General features: G+C 33.0%; 1 long non-coding RNA gene across 2 annotated transcripts in view; it reads right to left on the reverse strand.

The window, feature by feature from the left end:
* Positions 1-21,054, reverse strand: part of LOC116285062 (uncharacterized) — a 1,093,935-nt gene that overhangs the window by 792,793 nt on the left and 280,088 nt on the right. For both annotated transcript variants that reach the window (XR_004194719.2, XR_012063121.1), the window contains exon 3: positions 16,650-16,693. This is a non-coding gene — a long non-coding RNA (uncharacterized lncRNA). The remainder of the gene's footprint in view (positions 1-16,649; positions 16,694-21,054) is intronic.

The raw sequence follows: 21,054 nt of genomic DNA on the forward strand, positions 1-21,054 counted from the left end.
GAACATGCTCCATAGCTCTTAACCTTGATCTATGAACCATCTTAATCTCAGTCTTGTGTTTCTATTCTTGTCTCCCAACTCCAAACCATACTTTATACATTGCACTTCTGCCAAAGGGATTCTGGCCAAGTCCTTCACCTGAAACACTCTAACAAGTGTATTGTTTTTAAACTTTGCAACCTGTATTTTAAATAATAAAGCATTTAAATTAATAACATTTCAATTATAAAATATTTAACACTTATACAGTATTCACTTACATAATAATATGGATATGTATTAACAGACTTCCACACACAAAGCACTGTCCTTGAGCTTTATAAAGGGAACACAGATAATGAGTTAAGGGGGCAGTGCAAGTAAAAAGGTGTGAGGCAACAGGATTGGCCAGAGGGGAGGGAAGACTGTGGGCTGTGTGAATACTGATTAAACAGAGCCTGTGGTCACTAGGGCCTAAAAGTACAAGAGACAGGCTTTCAGCATTCCTTTCTCCCTTTTCTTTTCTTTCTTCTCAGTTTCTCAACTTTCCATTGTTAGGACATTTGATGTCCTCAAGGCTGTGATTGAAAGGAGTACAGTTACTGACATTGTTAGAATGTAATATTCACTGTCAAATAATTTCCATCAGTGATGGTCTATGGGGCGATTTCTAATCAAAATACTCAATTGCCACTCAACACACTCCTAGGCGATTATTAGTTCTGAGTATACCTTTAAAACAAGTGTGGCTTTGTATTATAAATTAGTGACATTAGCAGACTTGGGGGTTTTATTTGTGTGTTTGTTTTGGTTTCTCCCCCTTACCCTGCTTGACTCTGCCATCCTCCACCTAAACAAACTCTTACAAACAAGAAAGGGAGTGGAGCTGCAGCAGAGCATAAAAGGGTTTTGCGTCCTGGAGGACATCCAGGGTTGCCTGGGGAGTGAGACTCCCAGATAGGTTAGAGAACTTAAGAATGGAGACGAATTGTGCTTCACATTTTGTCTAGCACACAACTCATGGAATCCCCCATGCAATCAGGATATGACAAAAAAGTCCTGCCATCTAAGAGAGCTTTTCATAACCTACATGTAAACCCAATATACTGCAGTGAGCAGCTATGTTTTGTTTTGTTTTGTTTTTTTCTGTGTGGTTCTGAATAGCATGCCAGGTTGCTATTCAGATCCTAAACAGATCTTAAATTGGGACTAGGAGATTGATCCTCCAATGATAGAGTGGGCAGTAGAGCTAGTGACCAAGTAGGGACATGGACTTCTGGGCAGCAGACATCAACCTGTCACAATCAGATATGGTAAGGACACAGTGGGTGTTTTACATCACAGGGGTGAAAAAGTGGTCCTTCTCTCAGACCACAGTACTGTGCAAGTCATGGAAACTACCCCACCTCACCCACCTTGGATGTTAGATGCCATCTCATGGAACAGAAGATGAGAATAGAGGAAGAAAAAAAAATGAAAGCAGAGTATGATGGAGGCTAAACCTAAAACAAGTGAGAAAAATGGGCTACATTAAATTTTCTGCTATCACACAGAATGACTAATTTGAATTATAGAAAAAAAAAAAGAAAATGGCATTTCTCTTGCACCTGAATTTCTTCCCTGAAAATATCACAATTGGTAAAGGAGTTTATCAACTTTCACATAACTGATCTATGGCTCAAGTTAATTCTTTTTATGGAGTGACTGAATATTCATGAAGCTGCAGCTATACTGTGATTATGATTCTCTATTGGTATTTGAAAGTCACACTAGACAGGCACCTACATATTCCCAAAGGAATAGAAGCTATGTACCCATTTGAAAACATTAGCTGGTTTCAATAAGCTAAGCCTTAAGAAATGCATCCTTAACTCAAGGGAAAAATCACAGGAAAGCTGGTGCACAAGTACGAGGTTGGTAAAAACTCTCCTGAGGATTTGTGACCTATAATTTCACAATATACTTTTTTCTAAAACACCAGGCTCTTATTCTAAATAGTTGGCTTCATTTAGAGCAGTTAGATGCCATCTGATTAAAAGAAAGAGTCTATAGCTGAAAAACTGCTGAGAAGTCAAGATATTTCCAGCTATAATATTTTATAACTATATATATGTTTTAAATCCTGGGGAAAATTTTTACCATCTTTCTAAAAGTGAAATCCCATTTACAAGTATTCTAAAATGTTAGACAGTTTACACTGCTATGCACATTCTAAGATGAAATATAGGCAGGGGTGGGAGGGAAAAGGTGTTAATTGCTTAAAAATATTAGTTTTGTATGAATGACTGCAGAGGATGTCAGAGCTTAGTTCTACTAAAAGATTCAATGCCAAATTACACACTGTATTAAACAACATAAGAAGCATTAAAAATTAATAGCAACTTAGCATTAAGTCCTGATTATATTGTCAATGAAGATGATAATTGGGAAGGTTTAAAATAAAATTTGCAATAAAGAAAACAATTTAATTACTTTAAGTGCTTCTATGATACAGTGATTTTGCTTAAACTATCTATTTAAAACTTTTATTTAAAAGTACTTTATATTAATCACTTATATATTTTGGTATATTTAAATGTATTAACATTTATATATTTATATAAAAGCGCTTGAACCATTGGTTTTAGATGCCCTACAATAATAAGTATAGCAAACATATTCAGGTACAAAAATGAAGATCAAGTATATGCAAGAAAGCACAGGGCTAAATACAGAAGTACAGATGCCACGAACACTTTTCAGTTGATAGAAGGGGGTCACCTATTTGATTCTAAGCTTCTTTGCAAGTAGAGCAAATAGGAAATCAACATCAATTACTGTATTCACAGGCTCAAAAGGACTCAGCTATGGGAAGAAACTGAAAGGTCAATGAGCGTCCAGTGATTTCAATCAGTAACATATAAAAATAACACTGATTGTCTTCATCATTGTCACAGAATTATTACCACTTCTTTCTTGATAAAGGCACTTCTCTATCTTGTTCAGACATTTTTGAAATAGAACTTTTACACTAACATACTCTACTATAGGTCATAAAGTCATAGATGAAAACACTATTCGTTGTATGCATATGAAGCAGCAACCCAAACACGGAAAGTACACCCAACTAAAGATAAAGAAATCAAAGTTTATAGTTAAGATTTGTGTTTAAGCTTTAAATTATTCCAGTTATGTATGGTGTGGTACAGCAATTAATTCAGCTATGTATTAATTAAAAAACAGACGAGTCCATGGAGAAATAACTTTCAGAGCCATTATAACTCTCAGAACTTGCAAGTTTTTAAAATACAGTTTAGTAACATGAAGTGACAGCCTCCAAAAGTGTGTATTATGTTTCTTGAAATTAAGCATTTGCTAAAACAATGCTTACTACAGCATGGCAAGTGAGAAATAAAAGACACACACCACTTCGAACAGAAAACATCTGCTCTGTCTCTACTTCATGTGGAGACCATTACTGAAAATATAGGTCAATTAATTTCTTCTGTTAGCTTTTCACTTTGCAAGGATCACTTAGACTGTCAGATCCTACTTAAGAAATTCATTAGTGAAAACAAGGAAACCAATATTTGAGTAATTCTCTGTTAAAAATAAAAACAACAAGGAACTTTGCTGTGCTCCGGAGTTCCACTTCTCTTCCTTTTTGGTATCACTGCAATCATGTCCAGGCGTCAGACACTCACGCCTTCAGCTTCATTGTGCTCGCTGACCTCCATCTCATCTATGTCATCCTATAGCATCTCCAGCAAATGTTACTTCCTTGCCTTTCATAATTGCCACAATCCCATTTCATACCAGGGCCAGTGAAACGACCAACTGCTTTCTCCATTTTACATCAGTCTTGAAGTTGCATCAACTCTACTTTACTGCATTTAAAAGGCTTTTCATTACTCACACCTAGCAGTAAAAGTGAAGAAAGCCCTTAATACATATAATAATGTTAACTTATAATATTGCATCTTGAGATATTTGCTAATAAACTTTTCACATGATAAAACAACAAAATATAACAGATATATCTGAAAGGTGAGATAAAGATAAAATAATCTTTTTAATTGCCTCCTAAGCATAGTTCTAATTCCATCACTAATAATAGTGGTTATTTATGTACACACCAAACTGTCCTCTTAATAATTAAATTTTGGCCCATTTCCAAACAGTTTATATCCTAACGGTATGACCTCATTATGCTGGTGACCAACAGTTTATAATTAAATTTGTGGCATCACTACTATTTCTTATTGACTGTTTGTGCTAGCATTATGAGAGTGATCTTCAACTATTTTGTAAAACATCCACCCATTTTGCCAAGTTAAGCTTAGTGAAAACCGGACAGTATAATACATGAACCCACTAACCAGGTAGACAAAAATGTCAATAAGTAACAGTGAACTGAAAGCTAAAAGGAATGAGGGGGTGCACTGCCACCCCCATTGGCTGAAATCTCCATACTTTCCTAAAGGATGCTTCCTGACCAGGTGTTACAAGGGACCATGTGACACACAGACTAAATGCTAATGCCAGATCAACCCATGTATTAAGTGTGACCAAGCTAAGCATTTTAATTGTAGATGAAAAACAATCATAGGAATTTCTAATATATATAGTTTTAAATACCCCAAAGGACTGTGATTTCCAAACCCTGGTTATGCACATACCGCTTTAGAGATTACCATGCTGAAGTACGATTCTGATCACATCCCTCTGCTTTCTAAAACTGAGAGGCTTTCCATCGCTTTACTAAATTATCTTTACATTCAAGAGAGTCTACATTATAATTCCAATCTATGCTTCCCGATTAAATTTTATATATGTGCCGTTGGTTCTAATCACCTGGAAATAACTTACATTTTTCAAAAGTATACCATATCTTTACATCAATGAATTTCTGTTCAAGCTATTCCTTCCATCTACAATATTACTTCAGTTCCCATTTCCACCTATCAAAACACCTCTCATTCTTCAAAGGTCATCCCAAATACTATCTCGACGGAAATCTTTTAGATTTGTGAAATTAATTTCTAAGATATATCTCACTTTGGTCACACCTCTAGCATAAAACTAACCATGCACTGATTTCAAGAGGGTGTGGATTAATGTACAGCATAACAGTTCTGTCAGGCTTGGGTGAGATAGAGTTGGCAGGTAAAATGAGTTGGGATCTTTTCTTGGCCCTTATTGGAGCCAAGTCAGGAAACTGGCTGAAGGTAAATACCAGAAGCCTCAGGTTCAGAATTTTGAAATGATGGACCTTTGAAACACCGATGAACTGCTATAAAGTATTCTTCTGATAAAATTAAATAATAGTACTTTCTCCTCTGAATTAAATATATATATATTTTTCTCAACTTTCTTTCTTTCCCCACAAATAAATATTTAAGTCTTTGATATCCTAATGTTTACATTTCTCTCTTTTTTTCTTAGTTACTTGAGACTGAATATAGTTGTATTTATCGTGTTTCTCAAAGTGCAGAATGATTTCTAGCAGTGAACCATTGGGAGAGCCCATATTCCACATTATTAATTGGAAACATTTTTCCACAAAAGGACAGACAGTAAATGTTTCAGGCTTTGCGGGTCACAGGGTGGCTGTTGTAACTATTCGGCTCCAGTGTTGTAAGTCACATAAATAAATGAGCCTGACTGTATTTCAATATATCTTCATCTACAGAAACAGGAGCTTTAATATACTTTTCACATGTTAAGAAATACTCTTCTATTGATTTTTTTCCCCCAACCATTTATAAATGTTAAAAACCATCCTTAGCTCAAGGGCTGCTGAACACAAAACAGGAAATGGGCTAAATTTTAACCATGGCCCACAGTTTGCCAGTCTCTGTCCAAGATCATCCATTTCCAAATTGTCTATGTTTCTGCTCCAGGCACTAACTTTTGGGACAAATCAGAAACAAAGAGGGCAAGATTCCCTATCAGAGAATTCTCATTTTATATTTTTGTAGGGAAGCAAACTTTGCCACCCCAAAATGTGTCTTTTTGACATGAGGATTATTTTAGGCTGATTATTGTTAAGAAACAGAAGACGCAGAAAGTTTTTCTTGTTACCTTCCCCTTAGCTGCCTGAAGACTTCAGATAAAGGGCCAAGTCCAGGAAGGGCACCATCACCAGATCTGCACAGAACACAGGCCGGGTGTGGGCAGGCCCTAGAGATCAGAGTCCACTCTGTATCACATCACCTCTGCAGGGCCCAGCAAACATTTATTTACCAAACAATTATTCTTCCACCTCCATGGACTTCCTTCCTCCCCCTCCCCTCTGAAGCCACACCCTACATCTTCTTTTGTCTTTAGCTGAAGTATTTAAGGTGAGGATTTTTGCCGTGCAGCTCAACTGCTCAGTTTTCTGGGGTCTCTCCCAAGGATCCATGTTATTAATCTTTCTGTTTGACTTCTTCCTGTTAATCTTTCTCTCGTCAATTTAATTCTTAAACCAGTAGACTAGCAGGAAGAGAAACAGGGTCAACTGGAGTAACTGAGAAAGTACTTGGAATAGTTGTAGCTACTGCCTAGGAGCCATTTGGAAAAGTGAATTTGGGGGACAAAAAGTAGAGAACGTGGTCCTGGTTTTAACACGGGGACTCAAAACTTTCTCTGCTTGGTTTTAAATGAACTCAATACTGGAATCTGAAAAATGTCTATTACAATTCAGCCTACCCAGATGTAACCTCCTTCTGTGCAGGCTCAAGCTTATTTATTAATTTACATCTTCTATGAGTCTATTATAGTATTTTAAATGCAATAATATTAATTTTGGTGAGTCTGAGTTTTTAACACGATTGAATGAACTGTTAGGACAATAAAAGTAAGGATTGTGCAATAGGATCCAATGTGGTAAGGAACAAGACCCAACTGCTAAGGAGATCTATTATCATAGCAATCACACTGTGAATTTAAAAAAGAATAAAAGACCCAATTTTCCTATTTTGTTCCCATGAATCAAGATAATACTAAATGACAATGAACCTTAATTTCAAAAGCTTACTTCTAACATGTTGCAAGAAATTGTAGGAGACAGACTTTGCCAGTCCAAAATAATGCAATTGGCATAAAGTTTATTTTAAGCTGGTTATTTTTAAGAAACTATAGCCTCAGAAGAAGCTATGAAAATCAAATAAAAGTTACACTTTGTAAAAGATATTCACATTTGTAAGGGAAATCTCCAGTTGTAAGGGTGTCTCCCCAGTTTACGCTGCACAGTGAAGATGGGGGATGACTCGCATCAATGGAGAAGGCCTGAACTTAAACCTACACGACACTCCACCCTTGTTTACTGTGCTTTTTCTGGTAATCTCCCTTAACTGATTCCCCCAACCCCAGCACCTTTTTGTCTTTGGCTAGAAAAGGTACAGGCTTCGACCATTTTAGTGACTTAGTTTTCCCCTGGGTTTCTCCCATGTATACTTGCCCTTAAACTTGTTTCTTTTTCTCCTGTTAATCTGTCTTGTGTCAATTTAATTATTAGGCCATCCAAAGAGTGTAGAAGGGGAGACAGAAAATTTTTCCTTCTCAACAAAATATACTCAAAGCTGGTATATAAAAAGATATATAGTTTCAATCTATGGGAGTAATTTGAATATCCTTTTTATTTTTCAAATACTAACGGTGGCCAGGCTATTAAATTGGTGAAATGTAAGAAATGACCCTGTCATTGTAATATGGCTGAAGATACCCTGGCTAAAGAATTACCAAGTGACACACAGAATCTCTTTTCTATCTCTGATTAAAGGGTAGGGAAACATTAAACAAACCTGGCAGATTTAAAAAAAAAAAAGAAGAAGAAGAAGAAGAAGAAGAAAATAGAAAAACAAATGTGGGAAAAAAACACCAAATGTTTGTTCAACTGTATTTTAAACACTTTAAGAAAGCCTTTTGGGGTGGGGAGGGGTGTAGCTTAGTGGTAGAGTGCATGCCTAGCATGCACAAGGTCCTAGGTTCAATGCCTATTACCTCAAAAGCAAATAAATAAATAAACCTAATTACCTCTGCCACCAAAAAAGAAAAACTTCTGAATAAGAAAACTGAGAAGCTCTAAATTTACTCTCTTAAATACAAGACATCTTTAAAAAGGTCAATGAGCACATAAGAGTGTTTCCAGTTCTCCTCTCAATGACCATTATTTTTTTTTCCTGATTTAGGCTAAAGTAAAACAATAGTTTGTTGTCATATTCAGCTTTAGACCATCTGATCTAAGGCTCTAATAAAGATAGGGTACAAAGAAGGCTGTATTCAGTAAAGTCAATTAAATGTTCAGTTCACTGAAAGATAATGTTATTATGGACCAGAAGGTTGTTGTTCGAAATGACTGGCTTAAAGGAGGTGCACTTCAGGACCTGGTGACTGATTTATAATGAAGGGTGAGGCTGGATAAGGTATCACAGATGATTCCAAAAGCTCTTCCCTGACAGCTGTATGGATAATGTTATCATCACTGAGAGGGAGTACTGCAGAAGACACAGATCTGGTTAGAAATATGAGTTTATTCATGGACCACATTGGGTGTGTACAAAATGTCATGCTAAAAAAAAACCCCTAAAATTCAGAGAGGATTTCAGTGTTTAAAAAGTGGCTTCCCACATAGTATCTTAGCTGTTCCTTCTATCATTCTGTTGACCAAGAAATGGAAAAGGCTGGCAATAAGAAAGAATTTATTTGGGGTATTAGGAATTGCAACTTGGGAAACACAGATTTGGATAATATCAAAAAATTATTTTAGGGAAAGGAAAGAGTCAAAGATTTAGAAAGACAATAGTCACAAGGTTGCTAAAGTTGTCTGGAAAGAATTATGATTGACCTTGAACATAAGAAAGAAAACTATTTGTCCTTAAGGGATAGGCAGTTACAGGTTATTTTAGAGTAAGGGTCCGATAAGTATTTCAGTTTCTGGAATACAGGCAAGGGTTCTGGATGACTGCATTATGACAACTGATGGTCACAGTTCAGTTTCCACCTGGGCTGAGACATACATAAGTTATACTTGGTCAATGGCCTCCCAGCTCCATTCGAGTGAATTCTCTTAGAAATATCAACTCCATTTTCATTTGATTTTCCTTTCACAATCTCAAAATACAGTGAGATTCAAGGGCAGAGCCAGGTAGGAACTTTCTCACAAAGAGAACAAGGGCAAAGGTGTAAAGGGGTAAAAGTGGAGGTAAGCAGGTCACTCAAAGGGCTATTGCCAGAACAGAGAGCATGCTCACTTGAACTAGGATGAAAGTCTTAGAAATGGATGAAAATGGACAGCTCTATTCTCCAGATAAAACTTGCAGGACACACTAATAAAGACGACATACAAGTAGAGGTGTTGAGTCAGACACACAAGTCTAAAATGATGAGACAGGTCAGGTCTGACAATGTAACCCACAGACTGTATATAGAAGCTATGGAATCAGTTGGGACAGGTAATAAGAGAGACTGGCTGGGTGAAAAAACAGTCCAGAAATAAGGACTAGGTTATTCCAACATTTTGAAGGAAAGTAGAAAAGAAACTAGAAAAGGATAATGACATATAGGAAATGAAGTTTATTTTCTTGGTCATTTCTATAATATATATTCTTTTTAGCTAATGAACAGTTGAATTTATAATAATTTAGTTCTCTTTCAAAACTTGAAATGGGTAATAGGGCTTTGCCATTCAATAATTTTTTAAATACGAAAAGGAATAAATATATATATGTATAACTGACTCACTATGCTCTACACCAGAAATTAATACAACAGTGTAAACCATCTATACTCTTCAATTAAAAAAAAAAAGAAAGTAGATAGATTTTTAGCAAGATGGTATTAACAGTAAAAAAAAAAAAAAAGTTTTTTCTAAAATATGTGCCTATTACCAACATTCAGTTTGCCCATGCCACATATGAAACTATAATTATATACCCTATTGCTTAGATATTATTTCATGAATTATATATTTGTAATAATTGCTTCATTTTAAGAATCAAATAAAACATGTATAAGAGTAAACTGTATTTATCTGGAAACACTGCATAAATGAAAAATATTGTAAAGATACTTTGTCTTCATTTTAATTTCTATTGTATCTAAGTATTAAATATATATTCTCTATTATTTCATATTAAAATGTTACATTAATATTTTACATTAAATTTATCTATATCTTATATTATTTTTAGTTTCATCTTTATTCACTTCTTTTTAAGAGAAATTCTATCTCCGATAAAAGTGTAATACATACATGAGAATGTAAAGAGGGGCACTGGGCATTGGCAAACCAAAGTACGTCCATGGAAAAGCTGCTAGAAGGAAGAAGGGCTGTGAACACTTTCAAAGAGGAGGAGGGAAAGCTAATGCCTAGAAGAGAACAGGAAGAAACCAGTGTTCACAGCGGCTAGAAAAAGACTACAGCAAGCACTGAAATTCTTATCATGTAAAATTGTCAACTGTTGTAGGAACATTAGGAATATTATATGGGGAAAAAATAACCAAGAGGTGACTGAAAATGCACTAACAAAAATCCTGAATACTAACTGCCCAGAGAGGCATTATTGAAGAATGAGCTATTATTTTGACTTTGGTTTGAAGAAAAATGTTTTTATCTACAGTGTACAACACCACAAATCTAATATTAAAAAGAGAGAAGACTGAATGCGGATTATACAGCTAAAATAATAATAATAATATAACAAAACTATTTGGCATAATTACATGGTTTCCTTTGTTTGATAAACACTTACTATTACAGGACTGAAATAACTATCACTTTTTAAAATATCTCTCACATGAGCTTAGTGATAATCTAAAAATTTTAAGTGATATGAGCACTTGTGGCCAGTATACTTCACTAAATTATAAAGAAAAAAAAAGATGTTTGATTTCACCATAAAGAGACTATGTCTGACACCATTCTTTTCATAAAGGAAATGAACAAACTGAAAGAATTATTGGAGCTATTTCAGTAAGACAAAAATAACTATCTTTGCCAAGAGATCCTTATTCTGTAGTGGGTAGAGCAAAACTGAGAGGACCTGAGAATTTTTAATGGCCTACAATTGAAAAGAGAAGTTGCAGAACATTTGTTGAAGTTTCTTTGTGGGATAAGAAATTATAAATATCAAGACACAGTGAAGGTATGACATCACAACGCAGTTTTTCAAATGATTAAGGAGAACCTAAAGCAGGAAATCCTCCCAGAGTGGTCAGTGATAGAGCAGCAGCATAGAGTGAAAAGTATCAGAATTATACACACTTACTTTCCTAGTTCACTAACTAAAATCTTACAAACTTTTAACTCACTTTAATGACAAATTCTAAAATTTCAGTACCTGCAGAATATTCAGTGATATTTAAAAATAAATCTAAACATCTCATTTAGTGCTTGCAAGAAAAATAAAACATTTTAATTTACATTTTTTTGAAAGATAAGTTCAAATGTAGAATCTAATTCAGTATACTATGACTTAAGTGTTTACAATATAACCTAGGGAAATAACATGTTTAGAACACTGACCTTATCATCAGTGTGTTCTAAGGTCCAAATATCAACCCAATACACATTGGGACTATAACTTGTTTGTAATTTGGATGCCATTAGAATTTTCTAGGATTTTCATATTGTGTTTACATAAGTTTATTTAAAAATAGGTATCTAGAAAAAAGTAGTGATAAATACTGAAAGAAATATAATAAAGTAGAAGAGGAAAATGCTGTAAAGCTTACAGGTTAGAAAAACAGAAGAAAGCCACAAAAAGTTTTTCCACAATAAGGAAGCCACATGATTTCTCAACCATGTGAAAGAGATAACAAGCAGAAAATGTTTAATACGCATTGAGAAAAAAAAGAAAATTAGGTTATATTTAGGGAGAAATTTCAATCTTAGAAGACTACAAGTTACTAGGATGTATATAAATTCTCTTTGGAGCTAAGAAATTTTTAGATAGTTATCTCAAATTAGAAGCTAATGCTGTATCTAGACAAATCCTTTTCTTTCAGTTCTTCTGTTTTTCTTCTCTCTTTTTTTAACTTTTATTTCATATCCAAATGCTATTATATATGAGTCATAAGAATTCAGTAATTTCTGCTCCCGTAAACATAATTTTCACTTGTTTTAATTAATGCCTACTAGGCATTGCTTATCCTTTGTAAAATTAAAACACGCTTAGAGAATACAATGCTTCCTATATACTGTGGAAGGCATTTTTTCAAAGATTTATTTTATATACAAAGTAAACTTCCATTACACCGATAAAAAAAATAACATGATATGCACTGAATGATTTGCTTGGAATCAGCCAGTTAAACTATAGTCTAATGCTTACTTGTGAAAAAATGATTGAGGATCAGTTCTGTCATTGTGCCACAACTAATTAAAAATTTATCTCAAGAGACTTCTCAGAGTGAAGTCTTAATCTAATAAATACATTTTTAAGGGACACTCATATAATAATGCTTGGAATACTCAGCATACCATATAAAGTGTTCCTGTAGTGGTTTTAAGCATTTTTTGTTTGTTTCCTTTTTGTTGTCATTAGGGTAAACTTCTCTGTAAATTACCATTGTTAAGGTTTCTTGAAGAGGTAAATCTTAGATGGTTCTCTGGAAGTGCTGCATTTAGACGAGTCATAGAAGTCGCATTTTGTTCAAACTAACTTTAAAAACTCAGTTTAAGGTTCTTCAAGAATAAGAATTTTGAATTTGAATGAACAACTTAAAGGTGTTGGTAAAGTCAGGTATGGTAACAATAATAAATAAGCATATATTAAGAGTCAATCTTTGTACAAAATGTCTTTTACTATTCTTGTAGCCAAGTTATTTTTTGAAGAAGCATTTTTGTGAATGATTTGACTACTGTTTAGAATATTCAAGTCATCTTTCCAGTTGGAATCATTTTCAATTTTAAGACCAAATGAATTGATTCTAAGTTCAAATATAATTTTAGAAAAAGTTTAAAAGCAAAAAACATTTTAGTCATTTTTGGATAAAATAATATGGTTGATTTAATTTACATGTAAAAATCTCCCAAATCTATTTATTAGCCATAGTATTTGGAAAAAGAGCTCAGGTGAAAGAAACAAACAGCAAAATGTGATTTATACGTCAGGTCGGCAAACACTGATGAGAAAGTCAATGGGAATTAATTAACCAGTATGTTTTAAAATTTGTAGCTTTAATTATCTTTCACCTAATACATTTAAGAAAATATAACAAACATAAATGCTTTGGGGTGAAGTAAATTTGTCCTCAGTGGCTTGACAAATCAATCATGAAGTAAAATTTCTAAGATTTAGGGCAAGTATTTCTCATAAGGGAGAAATTGCTTTTACTCAAGCTCCTCAATTTTAAGTTCAAATTCTAAAAGAAAAAAAAATGAAAGGGGAAAAATAAGTACTCATTCTTATGAAGGTAAAAGGAAATGTGGATATTGGGCTACATTTAGAATTCTCAAATAAACCAATAAATGTATTTTTGTTGTTTGGCAGGACCCAAAGTTGCCAAAAAATAAATAACTTGTGCCAATTTTTATTTTCTATCACAAACTTTTGTTCGCAACTTTTAAAAAGAAGAACATAATTAAATATTCTTTGTTCTAGCCATCTAATTTTTACATGTATTTTACTGGCAAAGCATGAATTTGTCTTGCACAAGCTGAAAGAAAAACAAAATTAGCACTTCTAAAAATACCTTAAAAGGTGGAAAATATAATTTTAAATCCTACCATTTAACTTTAAGTACTTGAAAACAATCACCAAAGTGAGTTTCTATGTATCAAAAAATTAAAATAAAAAACTAAGCAGATGTTGCCTAAGTGTTGCCTTTAATTTTTTTCCATTTGTGTAGACATATCAGTCATTTTTCATTTGTGTCCACATATCAATATTTAACTTATTAGTCAGTAACTATTCTCTAATTCTTCTTCTTTACTTTTTTCATTCTTCAACAGCAGTATAGAAGTAAATTGAAAATGTAACATTAAAAATGTGTCAAGAGAGTTATTTGGAGACTTACAATATTAACATGTGTCATCTTAAAAATAGAAACAAATGATAATATGAAGCATGTAAGAAAATAAATATGAATATAGAGGATAGTGACAAGTCCAGCAGTAAGAGGAGATATACTTGGAAGTTTTTACTCCACTGGAGAAAACTACTTATGAAATAACTCATCATTTTATGCTTAGAATTTTCAACAATTTCTCTTAGCTGATGCATCACTGAAAATATTTGATTTTTCACTTAATCTAACAAATAGAACATTTTCATTTGAAAAGCTGCACATACCCACAACCTAAAGTTTTAGAAAGAGTATTCACAGTTTCTAATAATCCAAAATTATATTAGTGTTGCATCTAAATATATCTTAGTATGTTTGGAATTTTGACTATAACTATAATTTCTCAAATAAATTGCCTTTGGTGAAATTATCTTGTGACTATAAACTCTTTTATAAGTTTTTCAAATTAATTCTTCTCATTTTAATCAGCAATCTTAAATTTAGAAAGAAGATTGAAATATTAAAAAAATGTATTTCCACATAACACCTATTAGATATTTTTAACTAAAATGAAAATAAAACCAGAATTAAATTTTAGGGATATACAAAATAATTTTATAATAATCACTTGCAATTTTCAAAGTATTATAAGTGCATATTCCTTCAAATTCTGCTTTCCAATATTTACATTAATTTAATAAAACTAACACCAAACTGTCCACATTGGAAGACTTTCTTTGGAATGATGTCACTATGGGTTTATTCATTTCATCTCTTTGATAGAAATATATCTCATTTAGATATAAATTTTATTGAACTGGACAACATGCTGAGCAAAAATATAACTGCAATATCCTCTAGTCAGCAAAAGTAGAAATTATTGCATGACAAGAGTCAAGAGAGTATGATTAGGACATTAAAAAGAACGATAGTTAAGCAAGAGTGACCGTCACTGCTAACTGCTCATCTTCTCAGGGCCACTTGGCATGTTTCTCAGTCTGTGTCCCAATGGAGTGGATTAGAAGGCCAAAAAAACATCACGCCTTTTATACAATGTGCAGGTGACTGGTTCCGAAACCAAGTAAACACAAAATAATGAAAGTAGAATGCCTGTTACTTTAAAAGGCAGTTCTTGGTAATGCTTCCCTTTGGCAATTTTTAGGTCTTTACTTTAAATTTAATAGTTAAGTGTATAAAGACATAATTTTGTGTATATTGGGTAGCTCAAAGGAGTTTTCATTGCAATAGAGCATCCTTGGAGAATTTACAGAATCTTCTTCAGTCAATTGCAATTCTGATGTTCCACATGGTTACAACATTTTTATCTCATTAATGCCTAATTTACAAGCATAAACCATTCTAAATGTATCAGAACAGATGTAGGAAATAATTATAATTTAGACTGAAATCTTCATCTCCTAGTCACGTATTTTTAAGCCATCTATCTTAAGGAAAAGAAATTAATAACCTATTGAAGAGGATTCAAAGAAATAAAAAAGTTTTCCAATTTAAAAAAATGGTGCCACAATTTAAGTTATCCATTTCTACCAGTTTACCTATTACTGCACAGATGTGCAACACCTGCTGTATTGAGCTATACGGTTTATAACAGGACACGTGCAGCATTGATAGGACAACCTGAATCTATTTAAATATGCTTTTTCATGGAGCCTCCCATCATAGCCCTTGGACATTTAGCTTAATGCTTTGAGAGTTCCTCAAATTTTGTTTTTGACTTTCTAAATGGAGATTATTTCACTTGATTGATTGGCATTGAATTTGCTATATACAAAAGCAAATATAAAAAGGAAATGTTTTGCCATTATGAAAATACTGAAGCTAATTTATCAGGACTATCCTAATCAGCTTAAAATATCTTGGCAAATTGATCAAAACAATAACACTGTCCCACCCGCTAAACAGATTAATTACTTGAATAAACAGAATAACCAATTGTTCTGCTCTTGAATGAAAACAATCTACATGATTTGAATGTGCTGAACTGATCCTCAGTCAACATCAACTTTCAGTTCCATGTAGCCAGTGTGTCTCACCATTAGTTCCCATTAGCCCTTAACCATCCCAATCTGAGTGAGGGCAGGGCATGTGTGGCATATAACATAAAAAACATCTCTGCTTGAGACCATCTTCCCCACTTAATTTCAATACATCCATACAAACTAAGAATTATGGTAGCTTATATTACTCCACTTCCTACTCACATTTCTCAACTTACTCCATGCCCCAAAATGGGTAATGCAAGGCTGTTCAAACGTTCTTTGCATGCCAGTCTTTCTATTACTGTCTGCCTGGGTTTGTTAGGAATATCCTTATGAAATATCTAATATTAATTAAGCCCTTTGTACTCTGTATTGTTTTTACATTAAAAAAATCACTTTGATTTTTAAACTATTTGTATGTACTCATTAAGTATTTGTAGACGGAGCAGATGAAGAAAACCTAAATTTTGACTTATTCAAAATCTTAGTCATTTATGATTTAAGATGACACCAAAGAAAGCTTTGGAGAGGGGAATGTATCTAATTGTCTTTGAAAAGTTTGTCTCAAAGGTGAGCCAGTTTTTTTCTTTATAATTTACATTTTGATAAGGTCAGTTTTCTCAGAGGAAGCCTTCATTGTGCTTTGTGTAGATAACGCTGAACAAATGGAAACACAAAAAATAAATAAAATGTCCCTACCTTAAGGGAAATCACTGCAGGGCTTACCCTCAGACTTCATATATCTGCAACATAAGAAGAAACACACCCAATAGTTAACTTTAATTGAAGGAAAAAAAAAATCACCGTACAACAAAATTTATGGGATGCAGCCAAAGTATACCTCAGAATAAAATTCATAGCGCTTAATACATCAGAAAACAACAGACGATTCAAATCAGTTAATTATCTATACTTTCACCTTATAAAATTAGAAAAAAACAGAAAAATGATAACAAAGCAAATAGCCAAGAGGAAACAAGTGTAAGTGCACAAATCAATAAAATCAGAAAAGCCACAGAGGAAAGTCAATAAAACGAAAAACTACTTTTTAAAAGACTTTATTTTTTGAGCAGTTTTAAGTAAAATTGAAAGAAAGGTACAGAGAATTTCCATATGACATCTGCCTCCAGATATGCAGAGCCTCCCCCGTTATCAGCATCAGTCATCAGAATAGTACTTTTTTTTTTTTAACCAAAGCAGAACTACATCCACACACCATAATCCACAGAGCCTAAAGTCTACTTTAGGGTTTACTCTATATTTTCCATGTATTTGGAAAAATATATAGTGCCATACATCCATTAATATACAGAGTATTTTCACTACCCTAAAAATTTCCTGAGCTCCACCAATTAATCCCTTCCTCCCACCTAACCCCTGACAACCACTAATTTTTTTTTGTCTGCATAGATTTGTGTTTTCCAGAATGCCATACAGCTGAGGTCACATAGGATGTAGCCTTTTCAGATAGCCTTTTCAGCTTTTTCACTGGGCAGTATGCACTCAGGTTTCCTCTATGTTTTTCTGTTCTTTAATAGCTCATTTATTTTTAATGCTGAATAATATTCCATTGTCTGGATATACCACTGTTTATTCATTCACTTACTGAAGGACATCTTGGTTGCTTCTAAGTTTTGGTAGTCATGAATAAAGCTCATATAAACATCTTTTAATTCATTTGGGTAAATACCAAGAAGCATGATTGCTGGATTATATTTTTAGAGTATGTTTAGTTTTGAAAGAAACCACCAAATTGTCTACCAAAGTGGCTGCACCACTGTGCATTCATATCAGCAATGTTTGGGAGTTCCTGTTGCTCCACACTCTTGCCAGCATTTGTAGTCAGTGTGGGCCATTCTAATAGGTATATAGTGGTATCTTGTTGATTTATTTTACATTTCCCTGATGACATATGATATGGAGCAAGTTTTCATATGTTTGACATCTGTGTATCTTTTTGGTGAGATGTCTGGTCAGGTCTTTGGCTCATTTTTCAATCAGATTGTCTGTTTCCATATTGTTGAATTTCAAAAGTGTTTGTATATTTTGGATAACAGTCTTCTATCATATGTGTCTTTTGCAAATATTTTCTCCCAGTCTATGGCTTGTCTTCTAATTCTCTTGATGCTACTGTAGAAGTTTTTAAATTTAATGAAGTCCAGCTTATCAGTAACTTCTTTCATGGATCATGCCTATGGTATGGTATCTAAAAGGGCATCAGCATACCCAAGGTTATCTAAATTTTTTCCTATATAATCTTCTAGGAGTTTTACAGCTTAGTGTTTTACTTTTAGGTCTACAATCAATTTTGAGTTGATTCTTGTGAAGGGGTATAAGGTCTGTCTAGATTCTTTTTTTTTTTTTATTGCATGTGGATATTCAGTTGTACCAGCACCATTTGTTGAAAAAACTATCTTTGTTTCATTTTATTGCATTTGCTCCTTTGTCAAATATCAGTTGACTATATTTATGTGGGTGTATTTCTAGGCTCTCTATCCTGTTCCATTGATTAATGTGTCTATTCTTTTCTCACTAACAAACTTCTAATTACTGTGGCTTTAAAGTAAGTCTTAAAGTTGGATAGCATCAGACTTCCAACTTTGTTCTTCTCCTTTAATATTTTCCTGGCTGTCTGGGTCTTTTGCTTCTCCATATACATTTTAGAATCAGTTTGTTGATATTTATAAAATAACTTGCTGGATCTTGATTGGGATTGCATTGTATTTATAGATCATTTAAGAACTGACATCTTGACAATATTGAGTCTTTCTATTCATGAAGATGGAATATCCATCCATTTATTTACTTTTTCTTTTATTTCAAAAAGCTATTTCTTTAAAAAATATTGATTAAACTGATGTAACTCCAATCAAACTGACAAGAAATATACTACCACATAAATGATTAATGATTTTCAACAAAAGCGCCAAGCCAATTCAATGCAGAAAACAGACTTTAAAAAAATGGAAAGATGATAAAAGCATATCAATCTATACCTCATGTGATATATAAAAATTTCACCTCAAAAGGAACCACAGACCTTAATATAAAACCCAAAATTATAAAATTTCTATAAGACAACATATGAGATAATTTTTGTGACCATGGGTTAGGCAAAGAAATTTATAGACATTGCTCCAAAAGTATTTTCCATAAAAGAGTTATAATTTAAATGTGATCAGAATTATGAACTTCTGTTCTCTGAAAGAGACTGTATATAGGATAAAATGACAAAAATAGTTTAGGAGAAAATATTTGCAAACACATAAATGAAGAAGAACCTGTATTCAATATATATAATGAACTCTCAAAACTCAGGAATTTTAGGTCTTACTACAAAGGGGTAGAGCAGAGTTTCTGGAGTGACAGAACTGTTATATATGAATTTGGTGATGATTACACAAATTGTATGACTTTGTTAAAATAAAAAAAACTACACAATAAATGTGATATATTTTACTGAACTTAAGTTATATATAAAATATATCAAAATACTAAAAACACAAAATTATTTTGTATTACAATTACAAACAAATAAAAAATAATATTTAAAATATACAATTTAAAATAGCAGCCAAAATCTGGAATAGTAGAGATAAGTTAACAAAACGTGTGCAAGACCTATGCAATGAAAACTACAAACCATTGCTGAGAGAAATTATAGAAAGTATTTACCCAAGAGAAAAGTAAAAAAAAAAAATCCTCAAAGACTGAAACAGGAATATACCTAACAACTTTATTTATAGCATTCTAAAACTGGAAAAAGAGTCCAATACACCAAAGGTATAGAACAGAGAACCCTAAAACAGACCCACACATTTATAGACACATACATGCCAAAGTAATACAGCTCAACAGTCACTAATGATGATGATTTTAAGTAATAATGAGGGACAATAGGATATCACTATAGGGAAAGGAAAAAAAACACTCAAACACTTATTCTCTACTATATACAAAATCAATTCAATTAAATACTGAAATAAAATAATAAAGTTTTTTGAATGACAATATAAAAGAATATCTTTATTTCTCAAGATTATTAACAAAAGACAATATCCAAATAACCAATAATCATGTAAAAGGTATTGAACATTGTTAATAATCAAAATTGTGCAAAGTACAAACACTACTATTACTAAAAACACGAGCATTTTTATTACTATCACTCCCTAGAAAGACAAAAATTTTAAAGACAATGATATACACCACATTAACAAATGGAAGAATAAAAACCATATGATCATCTCAACAGATGCAGAAAAATCTATTCATAAAATTCAACATCTGTTTATTATTTTTAAAAAACTCTCCAGGAAGTGGGCACAGAGGGAACAAAGCTCAACATAATAAAGGCAATATCTGATAAACCCAGAGCTAACATCATACTCAAAGATGAAAAGCTGAAAGAATTATCTCTAAGATCAGGAAAAAAACAAGGATGCCCACTCCTACCACTTCCATTCAACATAGTTTTGGCCGTTCTGGCCACTGCAATCAGAGAATAAAAAGAAATAAAAGGAATCCAAATTGTAAATGAAGAAGTAAAATTGTCACTGTTTCCAGATGACATGATACTACCACAGAAAATCCCAAAGATGCCAATCAAAAACTACCAGAGCTCAACAATTTAATTCAGTAAAGTTGCAGGACACAAAATTAATATACAGAAATCTGTGGCATTTCTAAACACTAACAATGAACTAATACAAAAAGAAATTAAGGAAATAATCACATTTATCATCACATCAAAAGGAATAAAATACCTATCCATAAACCTAGCCAAGAAGGCAAAAGACCTGTACTCGGAAAGCTATAAAACACTGATGAAAGAAATTAAAGATGGCATGAACAGATGGCAAGATATACTGTATTCTTTGATTGGAAGAATCAATATTGTTAAAATGACCACATTACTCACGGCAATCCACAGATTAAATGCAATCCCTATCAAATTACTAATGGCATTGCTTTTTTTTTTTACAGAATTAGAATAAATACTTTTAAAATTTGTATGGAAACACAAAAGACCCTGAATAATCAAACCAATCTTGAGAAAGAACAAAGCTAAAGGAATCATGGTCTCTGACTTCAGACAAAACTA

This window comes from Vicugna pacos, chromosome 22 (genome assembly GCF_048564905.1).
Source record: "Vicugna pacos chromosome 22, VicPac4, whole genome shotgun sequence".
In the NCBI taxonomy this organism is placed as follows: Eukaryota; Metazoa; Chordata; class Mammalia; order Artiodactyla; family Camelidae; genus Vicugna; species Vicugna pacos.